The sequence below is a fragment of the Carcharodon carcharias genome, chromosome 18 (assembly GCF_017639515.1).
Source record: "Carcharodon carcharias isolate sCarCar2 chromosome 18, sCarCar2.pri, whole genome shotgun sequence".
Lineage (NCBI taxonomy): Eukaryota > Metazoa > Chordata > Chondrichthyes > Lamniformes > Lamnidae > Carcharodon > Carcharodon carcharias.
The window spans coordinates 91326268-91343960 of record NC_054484.1 but is presented as its reverse complement, the minus strand read 5'-3'; positions in this window follow the sequence as shown (position 1 = coordinate 91343960).

The window sequence follows — 17693 nt, the reverse complement described above, 5'->3', positions numbered from 1 at the left end:
CTAACACAGAAACTGAAAATGCACAGACACAGGACCTACAGTCTAACACTAACACAGAAACTGAAAAGGCACAGCCACAGGGCTTACAGCCTCACACGAACACAAAAAAGAAAATGCACAATCACACGGTCTACAATCTCAGACTAACACAGCAACAGAAAATGCAATTACACATGGCCTACAGTCTCACAAGAACGCAAAAACTGAAAATGCACAGTCACAGGGCCTACAGCCTCACAAAAACACAAAAACTGAAAATGCACAGCCACAGGGCCTACAGTCTCACACTAACACAGAAACTGCAAATGCAAAGATAAAGGGCTTACAGCCTCAAACTAACACAGAAACTGAAAATGCACAGACACAGGGCATACAGCCACACACTAACACACAAACTGAAAAAGAACAGCCACAGGGCCTACAGCCTCACACTACCTCAAAAACAAAAATGCACAGACAGAGGGCGTACAGACTTCACTAACACATAAACTGAAATTGTACAGTCACAGGGCCTACAGCCTCACACTAACACAGAAAATGAAAATGCCCAGACACCGGGCCTATAGCCTCACACTAACACAGAAACTGAAAATGCACAGTCACAGGGCTTAAGGCCTCACACTAACACAGAAACTGAAAATGTACAGACACAGGGCCTATAGCCTAACACTAACACAGAAACTGAAAATGCACAGTCACAGGGAATACAGCCTCACACTAACACAGAAACTGAAAATGCACAGCCACTGGGCTTACAGCCTCACACTAACACAGAAACTGAAAATGCACAGGAAAAGGGCCTACAGCCTCACACTAACACAGAAACTGGAAATGCACAGTCACAGGGTCTACAGTCTCAGACTAACACAGAAACAGAAAATGCAAAGACACAGGGCCTACAGCCTCACAAAAACACAAAAACTGAAAATGCACAGCCACACGGCCTACAGTCTCACACCAACACAGAAACTGAAAATGCACAGTCAAAGGGCCTACAGCCTCACACTGACACACAAACTGAAAATGCACAGCCACACTGCCTACAGTGTCACACTGACACAGAAACTGAAATTGCACAGTCACAGGGCCTACAGCCTCACACTAACACAAAAATTGAAAATGCACTGCCACAGGTCTGACAGTCTCACACTAACACAGAAACTGAAAATGCACAGCCACAGGGCCTATAGCCTCACACTAACACAGAAACTGCAAATGCAAAGACAAAGGGCTTACAGCCTCAAACTAACACAGAAACTGAAAAGGCACAGACACAGGGCCTACAGTCTCACACTAACACTAAAACTGAAAAGGCACATCCACAGGGCTTACAGCCTCAAAATAACAGAGAAACTGAAAAGGCACAGACACAGGGCCTACAATCTCACATTAACACAAAAACTGAAAAGGCACAACCACAGGGCTTACAGCCTCACAAAAACACAGAAACTGCAAATGCAAAGACAAAGGGCTTACAGCCTCACACTAACACAGAAACTGAAAATGCAGAGACAAAGGGCCTTCAGTCTCACACTAACATGGAAACTGAAAATGCACAGACACAGGGCTTACAGCCTCAAACTAACACAGAAACTAAAAAGGCACAGACACAGGGCCTACTGTCTCACACTAACACAGAAACTGAAAAGGCACAGCCACAGGGCTTACAGCCTCGCACGAACACAAAACTGAAAATGCACAACCACTGGGCATCGAGCCTCACATTTACAAAGAAACTGAAAATGCACAGACACAGGGCCTAGAGCCTCACAGTAACACAAAAACTGAAAATGCACAGCCACTGGGCTTACAGACTCAAACTAACACACAAACTGAAAAGGCACAGACACAGGGCCTACAGTCTCACACTAACACAGAAACTGAAAATGCACAGACACAGGACCTACAGTCTAACACTAACACAGAAACTGAAAAGGCACAGCCACAGGGCTTACAGCCTCACACAAACACAAAAAATAAAATGCACAATCACACGGTCTACAATCTCAGACTAACACAGCAACAGAAAATGCAATTACACATGGCCTACAGTCTCACAAGAACGCAAAAACTGAAAATACACAGTCACAGGGCCTACAGCCTCACAAAAACACAAAAACTGAAAATGCACAGCCACAGGTCCTACAGTCTCACACTAACAAAGAAACTGAAAATGCACAACCACAGAGCTTACAGCCTCACACTAACACAGAAACTGAAAATGCACAGACACAGGGCCTACAGCCTCACACTAACACAAAACTGAAAATGCACAACCACTGGGCATCGAGCCTCACATTTACAAAGAAACTGAAAATGCACAGACACAGGGCCTAGAGCCTCACAGTAACACAAAAACTGAAAATGCACAGCCACTGGGCTTACAGACTCAAACTAACACACAAACTGAAAAGGCACAGACACAGGGCCTACAGTCTCACACTAACACAGAAACTGAAAATGCACAGACACAGGACCTACAGTCTAACACTAACACAGAAACTGAAAAGGCACAGCCACAGGGCTTACAGCCTCACACGAACACAAAAAAGAAAATGCACAATCACACGGTCTACAATCTCAGACTAACACAGCAACAGAAAATGCAATTACACATGGCCTACAGTCTCACAAGAACGCAAAAACTGAAAATGCACAGTCACAGGGCCTACAGCCTCACAAAAACACAAAAACTGAAAATGCACAACCACAGGGCCTACAGTCTCACACTAACACAGAAACTGCAAATGCAAAGATAAAGGGCTTACAGCCTCAAACTAACACAGAAACTGAAAATGCACAGACACAGGGCATACAGCCACACACTAACACACAAACTGAAAAAGAACAGCCACAGGGCCTACAGCCTCACACTACCTCAAAAACAAAAATGCACAGACAGAGGGCGTACAGACTTCACTAACACAAAAACTGAAATTGCACAGTCACAGGGCCTACAGCCTCACACTAACACAGAAAATGAAAATGCCCAGACACAGGGCCTATAGCCTCACACTAACACAGAAACTGAAAATGCACAGTCACAGGGCTTACAGCCTCACACTAACACAGAAACTGAAAATGCACAGACACAGGGCCTCTAGCTTCAAACTAACACAGAAACTGAAAATGCACAGTCACAGGGAATACAGCCTCACACTAACACAGAAACTGAAAATGCACAGCCACTGGGCTTACAGCCTCACACTAACACAGAAACTGAAAATGCACAGGAAAAGGGCCTACAGCCTCACACTAACACGGAAACTGAAAATGCACAGTCACAGGGCCTACAGTCTCACACTAACACAGAAACTGAAAATGCAAAGACACAGGGCCTACAGCCTCACAAAAACACAAAAACTGAAAATGCACAGCCACACGGCCTACAGTCTCACACCAACACAGAAACTGAAATTGCACAGTCACAGGGCCTACAGCCTCACACTAACACAAAAATTGAAAATGCACTGCCACAGGTCTGACAGTCTCACACTAACACAGAAACTGAAAATGCACAGCCACAGGGCCTATAGCCTCACACTCACACAGAAACTGCAAATGCAAAGACAAAGGGCTTACAGCCTCAAACTAACACAGAAACTGAAAAGGCACAGACACAGGGCCTACAGTCTCACACTAACACTAAAACTGAAAAGGCACATCCACAGGGCTTACAGCCTCAAAATAACAGAGAAACTGAAAAGGCACAGACACAGGGCCTACAATCTCACATTAACACAAAAACTGAAAAGGCACAACCACAGGGCTTACAGCCTCACAAAAACACAGAAACTGCAAATGCAAAGACAAAGGGCTTACAGCCTCACACTAACACAGAAACTGAAAATGCACAGACAAAGGGCCTTCAGTCTCACACTAACATGGAAACTGAAAATGCACAGACACAGGGCTTACAGCCTCAAACTAACACAGAAACTGAAAAGGCACAGACACAGGGCCTACTGTCTCACACTAACACAGAAACTGAAAAGGCACAGCCACAGGGCTTACAGCCTCGCACGAACACAAAACTGAAAATGCACAACCACTGGGCATCGAGCCTCACATTTACAAAGAAACTGAAAATGCACAGACACAGGGCCTAGAGCCTCACAGTAACACAAAAACTGAAAATGCACAGCCACTGGGCTTACAGACTCGAACTAACACACAAACTGAAAAGGCACAGACACAGGGCCTACAGTCTCACACTAACACAGAAACTGAAAATGCACAGACACAGGACCTACAGTCTAACACTAACACAGAAACTGAAAAGGCACAGCCACAGGGCTTACAGCCTCACACTAACACAGAAACTGAAAATGCACAGACACAGGGCCTACAGCCTCACACTAACACACAAACTGAAAATGCACAGACACAGGGCCTACAGTCTCACACCAACACAGAAACTGAAAATGAAAAGTCACAGGGCCTATAGCCTCACAAAAACACAGAAACTGCAAATGCAAAGACAAAGGGCTTACCGCCTCAAACTAACACAGAAACTGAAAATGCACAGACACAGGCCCTACAGTCTCACACTAACAAAGAAACTGAAAAGGCACAACAACAGGGCTTACAGCCTCACACTAACACAGAAACTGAAAATGCACAGACACAGGGCCTACAGCCTCACACTAACACACAAACTGAAAATGCACAGACACAGGGCCTACAGTCTCACACCAACACAGAAACTGAAAATGAAAAGTCACAGGGCCTACAGCCTCACACTAACACACAAACTGAAAATGCACAGACACAGGGCCTACAGTCTCACACCAACACAGAAACTGAAAATGAAAAGTCACAGGGCCTATAGCCTCACAAAAACACAGAAACTGCAAATGCAAAGACAAAGGGCTTACCGCCTCAAACTAACACAGAAACTGAAAATGCACAGACACAGGCCCTACAGTCTCACACTAACAAAGAAACTGAAAAGGCACAACAACAGGGCTTACAGCCTCACACTAACACAGAAACTGAAAATGCACAGACACAGGGCCTACAGCCTCACACTAACACACAAACTGAAAATGCACAGACACAGGGCCTACAGTCTCACACCAACACAGAAACTGAAAATGAAAAGTCACAGGGCCTACAGCCTCACACTAACACACAAACTGAAAAGGCACAGCCACAGGGCCTACAGCGTCACACTAACACAGAAACTGAAAATGCACAGTCAAAGGGAATACAGCCTCACACTAACACAGAAACTGAAAATGCACAGCCACTGGGCTTACAGCCTCACACTAACACAGAAACTGAAAATGCACAGGAAAAGGGCCTACAGCCTCACACTTACACGGAAACTGGAAATGCACAGTCACAGGGTCTACAGTCTCAGACTAACACAGAAACAGAAAATGCACAGTCACAGGGCTTACAACCTCACAATAACAGGGAAACTGAAAAGGCACAGACACAGGGCCTACAGTCTCACACTAACACTAAAACTGAAAAGGCACATCCACAGGGCTTACAGCCTCAAAATAACAGAGAAACTGAAAAGGCACAGACACAGGGCCTACAATCTCCCATTAACACAAAAACTGAAAAGGCACAACCACAGGGCTTACAGCCTCACAAAAACACAGAAACTGCAAATGCAAAGACAAAGGGCTTACCGCCTCAAACTAACACAGAAACTGAAAATGCACAGACACAGGCCCTACAGTCTCACACTAACAAAGAAACTGAAAAGGCACAACAACAGGGCTTACAGCCTCACACTAACACAGAAACTGAAAATGCACAGACACAGGGCCTACAGCCTCACACTAACACACAAACTGAAAATGCACAGACACAGGGCCTACAGTCTCACACCAACACAGAAACTGAAAATGAAAAGTCACAGGGCCTATAGCCTCACACTCACACAGAAACTGCAAATGCAAAGACAAAGGGCTTACAGCCTCAAACTAACACAGAAACTGAAAAGGCACAGACACAGGTCCTACAGTCTCACACTAACACTAAAACTGAAAAGGCACATCCACAGGGCTTACAGCCTCAAAATAACAGAGAAACTGAAAAGGCACAGACACAGGGCCTACAATCTCACATTAACACAAAAACTGAAAAGGCACAACCACAGGGCTTACAGCCTCACAAAAACACAGAAACTGCAAATGCACAAACACAGGGCCTACGGCCTCACACTAACACAAAAACTGAAAATGCACAGACACAGGGCATACAGTCTCACACCAACAAAGAAACTGAAAATGCACATTCACAGGGCCTACAGCCTCACACTAACACACAAACTGAAAATGCACAGACACAGGACCTACAGTCTAACACTAACACAGAAACTGAAAAGGCACAGCCACAGGGCTTACAGCCTCACACGAACACAAAAAAGAAAATGCACAATCACAGGGTCTACAGTCTCAGATTAACACAGCAACAGAAAATGCAATTACACAAGGCCTACAGTCTCACAAAAACGCAAAAACTGAAAATGCACAGTCACAGGGCCTACAGCCTCACAAAGACACAAAAACTGAAAATGCACAGCCACAGGGCCTACAGTCTCACACCAACACAGAAACTGAAAATGCACAGTCACAGGGCCTACAGCCTCACACTGTCACACAAACTGAAAACGCACAGCCACAGGGCCGACAGCGTCACTCTAACACAGAAACTGAAATTGCATAGACACAGGGCCTACAGCCTCACACTAACACAAAACTTGAAAATGCACTGCCACAGGACTTAAAGGCTCACAATAACACAGAAACTGAAAATGCACAGCCACAGGGCCTACAGCCTCACACTAACACAGAAACTGAAAATGCAAAGACACAGGGCTTACAGCCTCAAACTTACAAAGAAACTGAAAAGGCACAGACACAGGGAATACAGTCTCACATTAACACAGAAACTGAAAATACACAGACACAGGGAATACAGTCTCACACTAACACAGAAACTGAAAATGCACAGACACAGGGCTTACAGCCTCACACTAACACAGAAACTGAAAATGCACAGACACAGGGCCTACAGTCTCACACTAACACAGAAACTGAAAATGCACAGACACAGGGCTTACAGCCTCACACTAACACAGAAACTGAAAATGCACAGCCACAGGACGTACAGCCTCACTCTAACACCGAAACTGAAAATGCACAGACACAGGGCCTACAGCCTCACACTAACACAGAAACTGAAAATGCACAGACACAGGGCCTACAGCCTCACACTAACACAGAAACTGAAAATGCACAGCCACAGGTCTTACAGGCTCACACTAACACAGAAACTGAAAATGCACAGCCACAGGGCTTACAGCCTCACACTAACACAGAAACTGAAAATGCACAGCCACAGGGCTCACAGCCTGAAACTAAGACAGAAACTGAAAAGGCACAGCCAAAGGGCATACAGCCTCACACTAACACAGAAACTGAAAATGCACAGCCACAGGGCATACAGCCTCACACTGACACAGAAACTGAAAATCCACAGACACAGGCCCTACAGTCTCACACTAACAAAGAAACTGAAAAGGCACAACAACAGGGCTTACAGCCTCACACTAACACAGAAACTGAAAATGCACAGACACAGGGCCTACAGCCTCACACAAACACACAAACTGAAAATGCACAGACACAGGGCCTACAGTCTCACACCAACACAGAAACTGAAAATGAAAAGTCACAGGGCCTATAGCCTCACACTCACACAGAAACTGCAAATGCAAAGACAAAGGGCTTACAGCCTCAAACTAACACAGAAACTGAAAAGGCACAGACACAGGTCCTACAGTCTCACACTAACACTAAAACTGAAAAGGCACATCCACAGGGCTTACAGCCTCAAAATAACAGAGAAACTGAAAAGGCACAGACACAGGGCCTACAATCTCACATTAACACAAAAACTGAAAAGGCACAACCACAGGGCTTACAGCCTCACAAAAACACAGAAACTGCAAATGCACAAACACAGGGCCTACGGCCTCACACTAACACAAAAACTGAAAATGCACAGACACAGGGCATACAGTCTCACACCAACAAAGAAACTGAAAATGCACATTCACAGGGCCTACAGCCTCACACTAACACACAAACTGAAAATGCACAGACACAGGACCTACCGTCTCACACTGACACAGAAACTGAAAAGGCACAGCCACAGGGCTTACAGCCTCACACTAACACAAAACTGAAAATGCACAGTCACAGGGTCTACAGTCTCAGATTAACACAGCAACAGAAAATGCAAAGACACAAGGCCTACAGTCTCACAATAACGCAAAAACTGAAAATGCACAGACACAGGGCCTACAGCCTCACAAAAACACAAAAACTGAAAATGCACAGCCACAGGGCCTACAGTCTCACACCAACACAGAAACTGAAAATGCACAGTCACAGGGCCTACAGCCTCACACTGTCACACAAACTGAAAACGCACAGCCACAGGGCCGACAGCGTCACTCTAACACAGAAACTGAAATTGCATAGACACAGGGCCTACAGCCTCACACTAACACAAAACTTGAAAATGCACTGCCACAGGACTTAAAGGCTCACAATAACACAGAAACTGAAAATGCACAGCCACAGGGCCTACAGCCTCACACTAACACAAAAATTAAAAATGCGAAGACACAGGGCTTACAGCCTCAAACTTACAAAGAATCTGAAAAGGCTCAGACACAGGGATTACAGTCTCACACTAACACAGAAACTGAAAATGCACAGACACAGGTCCCACAGTCTCACACTAACAAAGAAACTGAAAAGGCACAGCCACAGGGCTTACAGCCTCACACTAACACAGAAACTGAAAATGCACAACCCTTGGGCATACAGCCCCACACATACAAAGAAACTGAAAATGCAAAGACACAGCGCCCACAGTCTCACACTAACACGGAAACTGACAATGCACAGCCACTGGGCTTACAGCCTCAGACTAACACAGAAAGTGAAACTGCACAGACACAGGGCCTACAGTCTCACACTAACACAGAAACTGAAAATGCATAGACACAGGGCCTAAAGCCTGAAACTAACACAAACCTGAAAATGCACAGCTCAGGGCTTACAGTCTCACACTGACACAGTAACTGAAAATGTACAGTCACAGGGCCTATAGCCTCACACTAACACAGAAACTGAAAATGCAAAGACCCAGGGCTTACAGCCTCAAACTAAGACAGAAACTGAAAAGGCACAGCCAAAGGGCATACAGCCTCACACTAACACAGAAACTGAAAATGCACAGCCACAGGGCATACAGCCTCACACTGACACAGAAACTGAAAATCCACAGACAAAAGGCGTACAGCCGTCACTAAAACAAAAACTGAAATTGCACAGTCACAGGGCCTACAGCCTCACACTAACACAGAAACTGAAAATGCACAGTCACAGGGCTACAGCCTCACACTAACACAGAAACTGAAAATGCACAGACACAGGGCCTATAGCCTCACACTAACACAGAAACTGAAAATGCACAGTCTCAGGGAATACAGCCTCACACTAACACAGAAACTGAAAATGCACAGCCACTGGGCTTACAGCCTCACACTAACACAGAAACTGAAAATGCACAGGCAAAGGGCCTACAGTCTCACACTAACACAGAAACTGAAAATGCACAGACACGGCCTACAGCCTCACACTAACACAAAACTGAAAATGAACAGTCTCAGGGTCTACAGTCTCAGACTAACACAGAAACAGAAAATGCAAAGACACAAGGCTTACAGTCTCACAATAACGCAAAAACTGAAAATGCACAGACACAGGGCCTACAGCCTCAAAAAAACAAAAAAACTGAAAATGCACAGCCACAGGGCCTATAGCCTAAAACCAACACAAAAACTGAAAATGCACAGTCACAGGGCCTACAGCCTCACACTGACACACAAACTGAAAATGCACAAACACAGGGCCTAGAGCCTCACACTAACACAAAAACTGAAAATGACAGCGACTGGACTTACAGCCTCACGCTAACACAGAAACTGAAAATGCACATACACAGGGCCTACAGTCTCACACTAACACAGAAACTGAAAATGCACAGACACAGGGCTTACAGCCTCAAACTAACACAGACATTGAAAAGGGAAAAACACAGGTCTAACAGGCTCACACTAACACAGAAACTGAAAATGCACAGCCACAGGGCCTATAGCCTCACACTCACACAGAAACTGCAAATGCAAAGACAAAGGGCTTACAGCCTCAAACTAACACAGAAACTGAAAATGCACAGACACAGGGCCTACAGCCTCACACTAACACAAAAACTGAAAATGCACTGCCACAGGGCATACAGTTTCACACCAACAAAGAAACTGAAAATGCACAGTCACAGGGCCTACAGCCTCACACTAACAAACAAACTGATAAGGCACAGCAACAGGGCCTACAGCGTCACACTAACATAGAAACTGAAAATGCACTGTCACAGGGCCTACAGCCTCACACTAACACAAAAATTAAAAATGCGAAGACACAGGGCTTACAGCCTCAAACTTACAAAGAAACTGAAAATGCTCAGACACAGGGATTACAGTCTCACACTATCACAGAAACTGAAAATGCACAGACACAGGTCCCACAGTCTCACACTAACAAAGAAAATGAAAAGGCACAGCCACAGGGCTTACAGCCTCACACTAACACAGAAACTGAAAATGCACAGACACAGGGCCTACAGCCTCACACTAACACAAAAACTGAAAATGCACAACCACTGGGCTTCCAGCCTCACACTAACAAAGAAACTGAAAATCCAAATACACAGGGCGTACTGTCTCACACTAACACGGAAACTGACAATGCACAGACACAAAGCCTGTAGCCTCACACTAACACAGAAACTGAAAATGCACCGTCACAGGGCCTACAGCCTCACACTAACACAGAAACTGAAAATGCACAGACACAGGGCTTACAGCCTCACACGAACACAGAAACTGAAAATGCACAGACACAGGGCCTACAGTCTCACACTAACACAGAAACTGAAAAGGCACAGACACAGGGCTTACAGCCTCACACTAACACAGAAACCAAAAAGGCACAGACACAGGGCCTACAGTCTCACAGTAATACAGAAACTGAAAATGCACAGACACAGGGCTTACAGCCTCACACTAACACAGAAACTGAAAATGCACAGACACAGGGCTTACAGCCTCACACTAACACAGAAACTGAAAATGCACAGCCACAGGGCCTACAGTCTCACACTAACACAGAAACTGAAAATGCACAGTCACAGGGACTACAGCTTCACACTAACACAGAAACTGAAAATGCACAGCCACAGGGCCTACAGCCTCACAATAACACAGAAACTGAAAATGCACAGACACAGGGCCTACAGCCTCACACTGAAACAGAAACTGAAAATGCACAGCCACAGGGCCTATAGCCTCACACTAACACAGAAACTGAAAATGCAAAGTCACAGGGCTTACAGCCTCACACTAACACAGAAACTGAAAATGCACAGACACAGGGCTTACAGCCTCACACTAACACAGAAACTGAAAAGGCACAGACACAGGGCCTACAGTCTCACACTAACACAGAAACTGAAAATGCACAGACACAGGGCCTACAGCTCACACTAACACAGAAACTGAAAATGCGCAGTCACAGGTCCTACAGCCTCACACTAACACAGAAACTGAAATTGCACAGACACAGGACCTACAGCCTCACACTGACACGGAAACTGAAAGTGCACAGCCACAGGGCCTACAGCCTCACACTAACACAGAAACAGCAAATGCACAGGCACAGGGCCTACAGCCTCACACTAACACACAAACTGAAAATGCACAGACACAGGGCCTACAGCCTCACACTAACACAGAAACTGAAAATGCACAGACACAGGGCCAACAGTCTCACAATAACACAGAAACTGAAATAGCACAGGCAAAGGCCTACAGTGTCATACTAACACAGAAACTGAAAATGCACAGACACAGGGCCTACAGCCTCACACTAACACAGAAACTGAAAATGCACAGACACAGTGCTTACAGCCTCACACTAACACAGAAACTGAAAATGCACAGCCACAGGGCCTACAGCCTCACACTGACACGGAAACTGAAAATGCACAGACACAGGGTCAATAGCCTCACACTAACAAAGAAACTGAAAATGCACAGACACAGGGCCTACAGCCTCACACTAACACAGAAACTGAAAATGCACAGACACAGGGCCTACAGTCTCACACTAACACAGAAACTGAAAATGCACAGACAAAGGGCCTACAGCCTCACACTAACACAGAAACTGAAAATGCACAGACACAGGGCCTACAGCTCAAACTGAACACAGAAACTGAAAATGCACAGACACAGGTCTACAGTCCTCACACTAACAAAGAAACTGAAAATGCACAACCACAGAGCTTACAGCCTCACACTAACACAGAAACTGAAAATGCACAGACACAGGGCTTACAGCCTCACACTAACACAGAAAACTGAAAATGCACAACACATGGCATCGAGCCTCACAATTACACAGAAACTGAAAATGCAACAGACACAGGCCTAGCAGCCTCACACGTAACACAGAAACTGAAAATGCACAGCCACTGGGCCTTACAGACTCAAACTAACACAAAAACTGAAAAGGCACAGACACACGGCCTACAGCCTCACACTAACACAGAAACTGAAAATGCACAGACACAGGACCTACAGTCTCACACTAACACAGAAACTGAAAAGGCACAGCCACAGGGCCTTACAGGCCTCACACGAACACAAAAATGAAAATGCACAGTCACACGGCTACAGCCTCACACTAACACAGAAACACAAAATGCAAAGACACAAGGCCTTCAGTCTCACACTAACACAATAATTAAAAATGGAAAGACACACGACCTACAGCCTCACACCAAAACGGAAACTGAAAATGCACAGACACAGTGCTTACATCCTCACACTGACACAGAAACTGAAAATGCACAGACAAAGGGCTTACAGCCTCACACTAACACAGAAACTGAAAATGCACAGACACAGGGCATACAGCCTCACACTAACACAGAAACTGAAAAGCACAGACACAGGGCTTACAGCCTCACACTAACACAGAAACTGAAAATGCACAGACACAGGGCATACAGCCTTCACTAACACAAAAACTGAAATTGCACAGTCACAGGGCCTACAGCCTCACACTAACACAGAAACTGAAAATGCACAGACACAGGTCTTACAGCCTCACACTAACACAGAAACTGAAAATGCACAGGCAAAGGGCCTACAGCCTCACACTAACACAGAAACTGAAAATGCACAGACACAGGGCCTATAGCCTCACACTAACACAGAAACTGAAAATGCACAGTCACAGGGCCTACAGCCTCACAATAACACAGAAACTGAAAATGCACAGACATAGGGTTACAGCCTCACACTACACAGAAACTGAAAATGAAAGCCACAGGGCCTATAGCCTCACACTAACACAGAAACTGAAAATGCACAGACACAGGGCCTACAGCCTCACACTAACACAGAAACTGAAAATGCACAGACACAGGGCCTACAGCCTCACACTAACACAGAAACTGAAAATGCACAGACACAGGGCCTACAGGTCACATGAACACAGAAACTGAAAATGCACAGCCACAGGGCCTACAGCCTCACACTAACACAGAAACTGAAAATGCACAGACACAGGGCCTACAGCCTCACACTAACACAGAAACTGAAAATGCACAGACACAGGGCCTACAGTCCCACACTAACACAGAAACTGAAAATGCACAGTCACAGGGCTTACAGCCTCACACTAACACAGAAAACTGAAAGTGCACAGCCACAGGGCCTACATCTCACACTAACACAGAAACAGAAAATGCACAGACACAGGGCCTACAGCCTCACACTAACACAGAAACTGAAAATGCACAGACACAGGGCTTACAGCCTCACACTAACACAGAAACTGAAAATGCACAGACACAGGGCCTACAGTCTCACACTAACACAGAAACTGAAAATGCACAGACACAGGGCTTACAGCCTCACACTAACACAGAAACTGAAAATGCACAGACACAGGGCCTACAGTCTCACACTAACACAGAAACTGAAAATGCACAGCCACAGGGCTTACAGCCTCACACTAACACAGAAACTGAAAATGCACAGACACAGGGCTTACAGCCTCACACTAACACAGAAACTGAAAATGCACAGACACAAGGCCTACAGTTCCACACTAACACAGAAACTGAAAGTGCACAGACACAGGGCCTACAGCCTCACACTAACACAGAAACTGAAAATGCACAGACACAGGGCCTACAGTCTCACACAACACAGAAACTGAAAATGCACAGTCACAGGGCCTTACAGCCTCACACTGACACAAAAACTGAAAACGCACAGTCACAGGGCCTACAGCGTCACTCAACACAGAAACTGAAATTGCACAGTCGCAGGGCCTACAGCCTCACACTAACACAAAAAATTGAAAATGCACTACGCACAGGATTTAAAGGCTCACAATAACACAGAAACTGAAAATGCACAGCCACAGGGCCTATAGCCTCACACTAACACAGAAACTGCAAATGCAAAGACAAGGGGCATACAGCCTCATACTAACACAGAAACTGAAAAGGCACAGGCACATGGCCTACAGTCTCACATTAACACTAACACTGAAAAGGCACAGACCACAGGGCTTACAGCCTCACAATAACACAGAGACTGAAAAGGCACAGACACAGGGCCTACAGTCTCACAATAACACAAAAACTGAAAAGGCACAACCACAGGGCTTACAGCCTCACACTAACACAGAAACTGAAAATGCACAGACACAGGGCCTACAGTCTCACACTAACACAGAAACTGAAATGCACAGACACAGGGCCTACAGTCTCACACTAACACAGAAACTGAAAAGGCACAGACACACAGCCTACAGCCTCACACTAACACAGAAACTGAAAATGCACAGACACAGGGCCTACAGCCTCACACTAACACAGAAACTGAAAATGCACAGACACAGGGCCTACAGCCTCACACTAACACAGAAACTGAAAATGCACAGACACAGGGCCTACAGCCTCACACTAACACAGAAACTGAAAATGCACAGACACAGGGCCTACAGTCTCACACTAACACAGAAACTGAAAATGCACAGCCACAGGGCCTACAGCCTCACACTAACACAGAAACTGAAAATGCACAGACACAGGGCCTACAGCCTCACACTAACACAGAAACTGAAAATGCACAGCCACAGGTGCTACAGCCTCACACTAACACAGAAACTGAAAATGCACAGCCACAGGGCCTACAGCATCACACTAACACAGAAACTGAAAATGCACAGACACAGGGCCTACAGTCTCACACTAACACAGAAACTGAAAATGCACAGACACAGGGCCTACAGCCTCACACTAACACAAAACTGAAAATGCACAGCCACAGGGCCTACAGTCTCAGAGCATCACAGAAACTGAAAATGCACAACCACAGGGCCTATAGGCTCACACTAACACAAATACTAAAAATGCACAGACAGAGGGCCTAAAGCCTCACACTAGGACAAAAACTGAAAATGCACAGCCACAGGGCCTACAGCCTCACACTAACACAGAAACTGAAAATGCACAGACACAGGGCTTACAGCCTCACACTAACACAGAAACTGAAAATGCACAGCCACAGGGCCTACAGCCTCACAATAACACAGAAACTGAAAATGCACAGACACAGGGCTTACAGCCTCACACTAACACAGAAACTGAAAAGGCACAGACACAGGTCTTACAGTCTCACACTTACAAAGAAACTGAAAAGGCACAGCCACAGGGCCTACAGTCTCCCAATAACACAGAAACTGAAAATGCACAGACACAAGGCCTACAGTTCACACTAACGCGAAAACTGAAAATGCACAGACACAGGGCCCACAGCCTCACACTAACACGCAAACTGAAAATGCACAGCCACAGGTCCTACAGCCTCACGCTATCACACAAACTGAAAATGCACAGCCACAGGCCTTACAGCCTCACACTAACACAGAAACTGAAAAATGCACAGACACAGGGCTTACAGCCTCACACTAACACAGAAACTGAAAATGCACAGCACAGGGCCCTACAGCCTCACACTGGCACAGAAACTGAAAATGCACAGCCACAGGGACTATAGACTCACACTAACACAGAAACAGAAATGCACAGCCACAGGGCTACAGCCTCACACTAACACAGAAGACTAAAAATGCACAGCCACAGGGCCTACAGCTCACACTAACACAGAAACTGAAAATGCACAGTCACAGGGCCTACAGCCTCACACTAACACAGAAACTGAAAATGCACAGACACAGGGCTACAGCCTCACACTAGCACAGAAACTGAAAATGCACAGACACAGGGCTTACAGCCTCACACTAACATAGAAACTGAAAATGCACGTCACAGGTGCTACAGCCTCACACTAACACAGAAACTGAAAATGCACAGACACAGGGCTTACAGCCTCACACTAACACAAAAACTGAAAATGCACAGCCACAGGGCCTACAGCCTCACACTAACACAGAAACTGAAAATGCACAGACACAGCGCCTACAGTCTCACACTTAGACAGAAACTGAAAATGCACAGACTCAGGGCCTACAGCCTCACACTAACACAGAAACTGAAAAATGCACAGCCACAGGGCTTACCGCCTCATCTTACACAGAAACTGAAAATGCACAGCCACTGGGCCTACAGCCTCACACTAACACAAGAAACTGAAAATGCACAGCACAGGGCTTACAGCCTCACACTAACACAGGAAACGAAAATGCTCAGACACAGGGCCTACAGCCTCACACTAACACAGAAACTGGAAAATGCACAGACACAGGGCCTACAGCCTCACACTAACACAGAAACTGAAAAAGCACAGACACAGGGCCTACAGTCCTCACACTAACACAGAAACTGGAAAAGCACAGACACAGGGCCCACAGTCTCACACTTACAAATAAACTGAAAATGCACAGACACAGGGAATACAGCCTCACACTTACACAGAAAAAGAAAATGCACAGACACAGCGCCTACAGTCTCACACTAACACAGAAACTGAAAATGCAAGACACAGGGCCTACAGCCTCACACTAACACAGAAACAGCAAATGCACAGACACAGGGCCTACAGCCTCACACTAACACAGAAACTGAAAATGCACAGACACAGGGCCTACAGCCTCACACTAACAAAAAAACTAAAAATGCACAGACACATGGCCTACAGCCTCACACTAACACAGAAACTGAAAATGCACAGACACAGGGCCTACAGCCTCACACTAACACAGAAACTGAAAATGCACAGACACAGGGCCTACAGCCTCACACTAACACAGAAACTGAAAATGCACAGCCACAGGGCCTACAGCCTCACACTAACACAGAAACTGAAAATGCACAGACACAGGGCCTACAGCCTCACACTAACACAGAAACTGAAAATGCACAGACACAGGGCCTACAGCCTCACACTAACACAGAAACTGAAAATGCACAGCCACAGGGCTTACAGCCTCACACTAACACAGAAACTGAAAATGCACAGACACAGGGCGTAAAGCCTCACACTAACACAG